The sequence below is a fragment of the Notolepis coatsorum genome, assembly GCF_963971535.1.
Source record: "Notolepis coatsorum genome assembly, chromosome: 9".
NCBI lineage: Eukaryota > Metazoa > Chordata > Actinopteri > Aulopiformes > Paralepididae > Notolepis > Notolepis coatsorum.
In genome coordinates, this window is record NC_140173.1 from 126,511,905 (window position 1) to 126,521,904 (window position 10,000).

At 46.5% G+C, this 10,000-nt stretch overlaps 1 protein-coding gene across 1 annotated transcript in view; it reads left to right on the forward strand.

Annotated features, from left to right (window-relative positions):
* The window catches only part of LOC311234743 (disintegrin and metalloproteinase domain-containing protein 12-like), a gene marked incomplete at its 5' end in the record, with an annotated part of 240,247 nt that overhangs the window by 193,770 nt on the left and 36,477 nt on the right, over nucleotides 1-10,000 (forward strand).

Sequence of the window (10,000 nt, forward strand, 5' to 3'; positions counted from 1 at the left end):
GAATCAGACACTTGAGAAGCATTTGGGAACTCATCTTCCTCAACAGTTGAGATGTCATCCCCCCATTGTTTTTCAATCTCACCCCATTGTTTTTCAACCTCATCCTCGTCCATGCTGGACTGAGAGGAACCTGTGTCTTCTACACCCTCCTGACTCTCTTTGACCAAACTTGTCACTCCTTCCTTATCCTGAGAGCCCACCCCTCCATCACTTCCCACCACGCCATCCACTGTCTGACTGTGTACATTGTCCACCACATTCAACTTTTCCCCTATTAATTCACTTGTCATATTTTTTTGATTCCTTTTTTTACCCTGACGCGGTGTTGGGCTTGGGGGGACAAAAAAACCTCTGCTCTCCCCTGTTACCTCGCCACTTGTTGAAGGGGGGGCAGCATCTCTGATTCCCACCTCCTTACCTACACAACCACTGGTTGAGGGGGGAACAGCGTCTCCCACCCCTCCCTCCTCTGTACCTGCACCACCCGCACCACCCCCAGTTACCCCACAGTCGCCACTAGTTGAGGGGGGGGCAGCTTCCCTCACTCCTCCCTCCTCTGTACCAAGGCTCTGCTTCGTACCTGCTACACCGGTTCTGTGGCCCTGCAGCTGGATACTATCTGCTGCGCTACTGTCGGTCTGCAAAGGGACTCTATTTACATTGCTGGCGGTCTGCAGCGGGACTCTGTTGTCATCACTGCTCTCTGCTCTGCGCTGCAACACTCTTCCCTCCTCTGTACCACTACCTGCGCTGAGCCCAGCCCCGCGCTCCTCCTGGGGCTGAGGCGGAGGTCGCCTTGCCCCTCTCCCCGCACAATCTCGGGAGATATGACCCACTTCCCCGCATCCGAAACACTTCCCCGAATTACCAGAACTCACAAAAACCACATAATCAACCTTTATCTTAAAAACCAACTCAAGCTCCTCTCCGCTGTTGGTTTAGAATCATTAAAACCTGTCGCCTGTGTGAGACAACATGCTTTAAAAGCGGAGATTTACATCCCGACGACATTTTTCTTATAGGGAAATTATCCTCCCATGTCGTGCTAGTTGACTTCTCAATAGTTCGTCACTGATGAACGGCAGAACGTTGGAAATAAAGACATTCTGCCTGGTGTGGAGAGCGGCTCTACAGAAAGAAAAGCCCCATCAACACTTATCCCTGATTGAACCAGTGTTTGCACCTTGTCCACCGAATCAACAAAAATCACTACGCCTCCATTCATTTTCGCAGCTGATTTAATATTTCTATGTCCGACAATATTTCCAACTGCCATACTGCAGTCCTCTACTGACACATTAGAAACAGATATCTTGATACCATGCTTTCTACCAATTTTGGAAAAGTCCATATTGGCGTTTGACGTCATCCAGCAGCACAGCCTGGCCGATGCGGCCAAACAAACAAAACACTCCCACTTAACCCTATACACACCAAAAACACACAGCAAACCAACACTACACTATAATACAATATCCCATAAACAAATTAACAAAATAGACAGATAAAGATAGAAAAAAACTCACTACACCTCCAATCTCCAACCTCTCCAATCTCTCCAATCTCATTCCCAGCATGCACTGAGAGAGCGAGAGAGAGAGAGAGAGAGAGAGAGAGAGAGAGAGAGAGAGAGAGAGAGAGAGAGAGAGAGAGAGAGCTGTGATCCCCAGCAGGCCAAGTGGACCTCTCCTCCCACCAGGGAGACGGTGGACTTTATCTGCCTGTGACCAGTCCAACAGATCACTTTGTTTTCCACTAGCTGGTGGAGTGAAGATATCTCTTTCTCTCCTCTCTCTCTCTCCTCTCTCTCTCTCTCTCTCTCTCCTCTCTCTCTCTCTCTCTCTCTCTCTCTCTCTCTCTCTCTCTCTCTCTCCTCTCTCTCCTCTCTCTCTCTCTCTCTCTCCTCTCTCTCTCTCTCTCCTCTCTCTCTCTCTCTCTCTCTCTCTGTCCCTCCCTCCCCTCTCTGTGCTTTCTCTATCCCACCATGCATATCGCCTGCTGTTTCTCTGGTCTGTTATCAGTAGCAGGCCATGCTATTTACGAGGGTCTCTGTTTGCTCTGTGCTGTGGTTTGATCTACAGTACATAGCCTGTCTGCCCTCGATTTGGTGTGTGGGTCCCCTCGCTCAGCACAGCAAAGCTCTTTTTCTGTGTGGGTGTGTGTGTGTGTGTGTGTGTGTGTGTGTGTGTGTGTGTGTGTGTGTGTGTGTGTGTGGTGTGTGTGTGTGTGTGTGTGTGTGTGTGTGTGTGTGTGGTGTGTGTGGTGTGTGTGTGTGTGTGTGTGTGTGTGTGTGTGTGTGTGTGTGCGTGTGCGTGCGTGTGTGTGCATTCAGGAGGTAAATAGGTCTAGATCTAGACCAGAGCAGGTGGATTAAGGCAGCCGCCAGGGCAGACAGACAGACTGACTGACCAGAAACAGGAGAAAAACACTGGATGTGAACTGATGAGTGAACCTCGGGGTGGTGAGAGAATAGGGTGTTTCCCTCCGCGCTCCAGAGAAAAGGCAAAAACATGTCGTTTTCTTCCCCGGCAAGTGCCTCCTCCGTTATCTCCTGCCCCCTTGGGAGGCAAACTAAAGAATTAACTAACAACAGTGTGAAATATCCACAGAGCTACAGCGGCCAAATCCACCCTCCGTCAGAAACATCACACACACACACACACACACACACACACACACACACACACACACACACACACACACACACACACACACCACACACACACACACACACACACACACACACACACACACACACACACACACACACACACACACACACACACACACACACACCTCCTCGCGCCCGATGCCAAGCTACACAAACACTTTCTGTGTAATGTTGCACAGTCAAAGGCTTTACTAACGCTCTCTGCGCCCTGTCACGATTGAAGACCCGGGTCCCCACTGAACAACAGTCAGAAAGCGTCCTTTACATCCCGAACTTTATCGTGTGATGATGAGGCGTTTGTGTTTGAAGTCAGCCAGGCTTTTTCCCCAGCCTTACGCCAGCTGTCTCCATCCTGTGCCATCTTCGTCTGTCTTGACTGCCAGCCATCATCACCCTCAGCACCCTGGGCCTGATAGGCGGTCTTAGCGAAGCTTTTCCAAACACCCTCTGTTCTACGGCTCCGCTACTCCCTCCACTAGCGGTTTGAGCCGTGCGATATACCAGGCTTAATGCCCCAAAGCCAGCTTTTCATTGCCAATCCCGTGTGTTATCTCCGATGACTATAGCATTGCTATCCGGGTCAGGCCGGGCCACGCTGCTGTCATACAACAGTGTTACTGTGTTGGGCCTCTGGCTTATGGTTAACTCTGGCTGTCTCGTCCCATCAGCCGGAGAGGGCTGAGTAGAGGGCAGAGGGCCAAGAGGAGGTTAAGTAGGTCTCTCTATATGTCTGTAGCCTTAGGCTCTCACTCCGTTTTGGTGGAGCTAACTCATTCTTCCGTCCCCCTCATCCTCTCTCTCTTCTCTCTCTCTCTCTCTCTCTCTCTTCTCCTCTCTCTCTCTCTCTCTCTCTCTCTCTCTCTCTCTCCTCTCTCTCTCTCTCTCCTGCTCTCCTTCCTCCTCTCTCTCTCTCTCTTCTCTCTCTACCTCTCCCTCCCTCTCTCTCTCTCTCTCTCTCTCTCTCTCTCTCTCTCTCTGTTCTCTCTCTCTCTCTCTCTCACTGTTTCTTTCTCTTGTTTGATCATTCAGTGTATCTCTGTTGGTCATTGGATCGAGCAGCTTCTCGATCTCCCTCTCTGGTTTATAGACTCAGATTCATGGGTAGAGAGAGAAAGAGGGAGAGAGAGACAGAGAGAGAGACAGAGAGAGACGGTGAGAAGAGAGAGAGAGAGAGGGAGGGAGAGGGAGAGAGAGAGAGACGGAGAGAAGGAGAGATATATATATATATTGTAACGAGCCTGGTGGTGTTCAGACTCACCACGGTTCACAAATTCGAATGTCCACACAAGAGCAATATCAATCAATACGAATATGTATTGATTATGCGCAGAATTCAGTTCGATAGCAAAGAGAATGGTCTTAATACAGTTCGATGGTCAAAACACAAAACAGGCTCTCGTACAAAAAGAAGGGATTGTTCAATACTCCAGGGTCAGTCTAGGGTCCAGTACACAAGGAACACACCTTCTCGCCTTCACCTCTCCTCTCACTACCCTCTCACCTCACAAAACTCAGAATATAACAATCTCTCTCTCTCTCAATACAACAACTCCAACCTCACCTCCACTCAACTTACCTCTGACTAACCTAGTGTATTTGTAGTGTGTGTGTCTGGGATGTGAGAGAGAGAGAGAGAGAGAGAGGAGAGAGAGAGAGAGAGAGAGAGAGAGAGAGAGAGAGAGAGAGAGAGAGAGAGAGAGAGAGAGAGAGAGAGAGAACACTTCCCCAAGCGTCCATGCTGTTACTGGCACATCACACAGTTTCATCTTTAGAACGTTTTAATTTTCAATATGAAATCCAATTCCTTTCCTTGCTAAATTAGACATTACTCAGCAGTTCAGGTAAGCAGTTCCAGAGACCCAAGTTAATGTGGGTGAAATTATGTGGTCTGAGAATCACTATATTCAATATACTAGGGGCTCACACACACGAGGGCTGACACACACACACACACACACACACACACACCACACACACACACACACACACACACACACACACACACACACACACACACACACACACACACACACACACACACACACACACACACACACACACACACACACACACACACACACACACACACACACACACCACACACACACACACACACACACACACACTGCTTGCCGCACACACACTGGCAGACTGACCAGACAATACACACCTCCCCGGGCCCCTGTCCTCGCAAACCCTGTGCCTAAATTGTCAAATCACCAGGTTCCTCTCTGATTGAAGATGTATCTTTGTGTGAGTGCCAGGGTTTAGATCCTGCAGCAGCCAAGCGTTTGTCAGGTTCCTTGTTTGTTGATTTGCTTGTGCATCCGTATGGATTTTAGAAACCACGTTGAACCGCAGCTCATCAGTGTTGGCGGACCCTGCGAACGGGCAAGTGAAAACAGCCTATTTGTTTTCCAGTCAGAACTCTGTCTGGGTCTGGTCTGTGAGTCTAAGCGGCAGGCAGGCACGCATCTGAGTCCACTTGTCCTGGGGTTAATTTGGACTCTGAGTGGCGATGGCACGGACCAATCAATGGAGTTGCAATTAAGTGGAGGTCGTTTTTTCCCCCCACTTCTTGTTCCTACCTGTGTCTGCCTGTCTGTCTGTCTGTTTTCTCTCTCTCTCTCTCTCTCTCTCTCTCTCTCTCTCTCTCTTTTTCTCATTTTCAACGTGTCTTCTTACCTCTCCTTCAGATATCCGTTCCCGACGGTCTTCAGTACGTGCAGCAAGAAGGACCTGGCTGGCAGTCTGGAGAAAGGCGTGGGCATGTGTCTGTACAACATACCCGAGGTCAAGGTGCTCTATGGGGGACAGAAGTGTGGCAACGGCTATGTGGAGGAGGGAGAGGAGTGTGACTGTGGAGAACTAGAGGTAATCACCCAAAAGCCTTTTGGTCTACTGGTCATTAAAATTGTGTTTTACATGAGCCGTCCACCACGGTTCATGTAAATTTAACAGGGAGATCATCTTTATTTATTTATTCATTTATTTATTAAAGGATGGCCACTGTGAGTCAGACTTTTTCAGTATCAAGTTGGTGGTTTGCTTTTATAGGACAACACAAGACATGGCAGAGCGTTTAGACTTTAAAGTCAGTTTGGTTTAATTTTGTGGCAGTGTTGTAGTAGCCGAGTCCACAGGACTCGTGACTCGACTTGGACTTAAGCACTGATGACTCAGACTTGGGACTTGGACTCGAGCATTGACTGCATTCGGACTCGGAAGGTGCAGACGAGGACTCGGACTTGTTAATTGATAAATACAGTTATTTAATTTTTTGTAATATGCCCTATTCATTTGGCATAAGATATTGATGGCTTGTGCATTTGTTTGGCTATTGTGTCACAAAGTAAATAAACTCCCTTTGAAATGGTGACCGCTGTATCATTTATGTTTAATGTAGACCTTTTTTTTTATTTGTATGTCAGCTCTTTGACTGCCAGAGTGGGGTGGACTCAACCTTGATGACTTGGACTCAGACTCGGACTAGGGTAATGGGGACTCGACTCGGACTCAACTCTTTCTTTGTCTTTGTCTTTGCCGAGTCTTTGGTGACTCGGACTTGGACTCAGACTCGAACTCAGACTCGAACACTGGGGACTTGAGACTCGACTCGGACTTGAGATTTAGTGACTTGACTACAACACTGATTTAGGGATGCTTGCTATTGGCTTTTTTACCGATATACCGATATTGTCCAACTCTTAATATCCGATACTGATATCAACTGATATCAACTGATATCAACCGATACCGATATATGCAGGGTCCCCCCCCCCCCAAAAAAACAGAATAATTTCAGGTAATTAACATTACATATCTCTTGTTGTGGAATTAACACAACATTATGCATACTTTTGACAATAAATAAAATCAGAATTTGTTCTTACTTGCTTGCCTGGGTAAATAAAGGTTATAGAAATGTTAAAAAAAAATAATAATAATAATTTGAAAACCGATACCGATATTTTCGGATATCACATTTTAATGCCAATATTGGCCGATAATATCGGACATCCCTAATTTGTGGTCCATCATTTCCCGTCACATTGACTCATCGCCGTCGTCCTGGCTTCGTCCACACACTCCAAGACCTCCTGGGCAGCTGTGGAGCGCTCTGCTTCTAAATATCAAGTACGATCCACTGAATATCACGGCGGCGGAACCATGTTTTGGAGGGAAATCTTGTACAAAGTTACACAGCGTAATGCAGGGCAAAAATGTGAATAAAGTGGTCCCATATTTGAATTCATCAATCAGACATATTATGAAATTATATGTATAGAAATTATATGTGTTATGTCTTTCATAAACAGGATTATGTGACATTGTGACTGAAAATCTTAGAATTGGAACCTGCCTGACATTGAATTGCCCTTATATGGTAAACCCCTCCCAAATGGAATTTGAATTGGCTACTATAACCCCTTCCAGAAATGAAGAAAAAGACGGCTTATTAGCAGCTTTGTGTTCTGTGTGAAAAGATCAGACCAGCAGTTTTGAGATTACCTAAAAGCTTCTGACCTAGTTATTATGAAGCCAGCTCCAAAATGGCTCATTGTAAAAACAAAAAGCTGCTTTCTTCATGCATTACACTACGTATGTTGCTTCTCTATGTTGCTTAGCAACAAAAGCAATTGGCCGCATTAGTGGATATCAAGGAAACTATAAAAGAAGGAAGGGTCATCACTGTCACTGTGTAGCGTGTGAACACACATTGGTGCCAAGTGTGAAAACGTTCAGCTCAGCCGACATTGAGTTATTTATTAAACAGGTTATTACTTCAGATGTCAGAATCATCTGCAATTTGTTGCATTGTTAACTAGCTAACATTTTGTGTATTGGTTGATGTATATTTCCTCAGATATCTCAGATAGCACCAAGTACAGTAGGGCATAGAGTGCTGGTACAGTATCGTGATGTGATGACCCTTCCTTCTTTTATCGTTTCCTTGGTGGATATCAGGAAGTGGACCCCGAGCGGTTTCAATTGAATGGGATTGTATGACGAGGGTTGTATTTTTCATTGCAATTTATAATGTTAAAAATTATTCCAATGAGGGCGGCTACGCGGTGCAGTGGGCAAGGCGCTCACCACGAATACTGGAGACGCTGGGTTCGCCTGTTCGAGCCCAGCGCTCCACATTGCTTTCAGTTTAGCTGGTCATCCGTACTAATACACATTGGCAGTATTAGGGGGTGGGAAACTGATGGGTGGGGATCGGGCGTTGTGGACAGCGACTCCTACAGGTCGGTTGGTGCGCCTGCGCAGTAGAATCAGGAAGCGATGGGGGCGGCGCCCCTCCAAAGCGCAGACCCCTGACACTGAAAGATTGCGCCGCGCAGGTGAAAAGATGCGACTGCTGTTACCTCGAGTATCGGAGGGGACTCGTGCTATGTATGACTTAGTCCACATTGCAGCCGGCTTGTGGGAGGCAAGAAACAGCGTTCGAGACAGGGGAGGGTTGAATTGGATGATACGAAAATTGGGATGGGAGAACATTTTTTAAATGGGAGAAAAAGTGGATCAAAAAAATATATATATTCCAATGAACTACAGTATATCCTAAAATGTGGAACCATGGCACAAAATACCTTTGTATTTGAAAAACCTTTTCCAAATCTCATTCAACTGAAACTGCACTCTGATTTTCCCTAACGTGGTCTTAGTTTTGCATGTGAAAGGGTTTTGTTCCATGCTATTCTCTGTGAATGGGTGATGAATGGGTCTTGAACCAGCAATGCTGCTTTTCTAAATACTGCTTTTTTTTGCCAGCTTCTCTGTGCGAAAAGAGCTATTATTATTTAGTTGATCTGGTTTGATGTGAGTCACCACCACACAAACTGCCATTTAGACACAGGATGATAGAGTTTATAAACAACACCAAGCACAGAGAACAGATATATCACACACAGTCAATAGAGTATGACTATGAGGTGCCTTAACATTTAGATTTTCATATTTATTGTATGTCACCGGACCACTTAAAACCCCATGAAACAAAATAAATAGTTTTCACTGCCGCATTGTAAGCAATCGTCCAGAACCAGAATCAATAGAAATAACTCAACAGCTCACTTAAACAAACCACAACACACTTTTTACAGTTCAAACGTTCTCATAGTGAAACACCCAGCCCCCGAACACACATGCACTTATTTACACCACCCACCTCTCCAGGCCTCCCATGTGCTGGACAGTGCAACTGACAGGCTGCCACAGTGATGTCATTTCGTTCTCGCTGGCTCATTAATCAAACGCACCTTCCAAATGTGTGACAAATGTAACGAGCGAAAGGCGTAATTGGGGCGAGGCTGAGAAAGTGAGCTCTCTTTGGCTGTGCCATCCAGATGACACACACACACGCGCGCGCGCATACGCACACGCACACACACAGGGCGCCAGGGGAGCTGAGATCAGAATCACATCTGGGAAGCAGGTATACCGCCACACTGAAGTCTCTCTCTGCCAAGGCAGCTGCTCATCTCGGTACACAACACAGAACTCGCAGGATCTTGGCACAGAACACATCAGTCAAAAGACCTCTGAAGTTCTGACTCGTTTTCCCACAGACCGTTGAGCGAGAGAGAGCGTGAGAGTGCGTCCCACACGCCACTCGTATCGGGCCCCGGGTGCCGGGTCCTGCGACTGGTAAAGAGACGTAGAAAGCAGGGTTTATCAGTGTTGTTGACAGGAAGTCCCTCTGCCAGCTGGTTGATGTTGAAAGACAACAACGGGAAATGTAGGTCATTGCGAATCGGACACAGGAACATTGCCATTGTCTGGAGCCCTGGCGAGATCTGCGCAGTGTCGTCGTGAGAGACGACTGGAGTTACGCTGTTTAATAAGTCCCTACGCTCACACCCACACAATCCTTTTCTCTCTCTCTCTCTGAGGACACTCCTTATATCAACCAGCACCGGCTGCCTCCGCATCTATGTCAATGACTCACGCTAAAACAAACAAATAAATAAAAAGAATTATAAATAAAAAAGGCACTCTGTATGATGATTATTATAATGACCGCAAAACAAGTCTTCTTCGGTTTGGTCAACACGTGTCGGTGGTACCTGTTATGCCATTATTTATAAAAGGATTTGTAATGGTTTGTTTTGTTGCCGGGGTTACTTGAATGATTGGTGTTTTTGGAAATGTTATTAGATGGGTCTGTCGGAACAGCTTGTTTGAATACTCTCATACTATTGATCCGAACAGCGCCTCTGCATTTCTTTGACAAAGCGTATACAAAAATACACTTGTGCTCTAGAGAGATTACTACAAAGAGAATGAGAGAGAGGATGTAGACAGGTAAATAAGACACAAAAA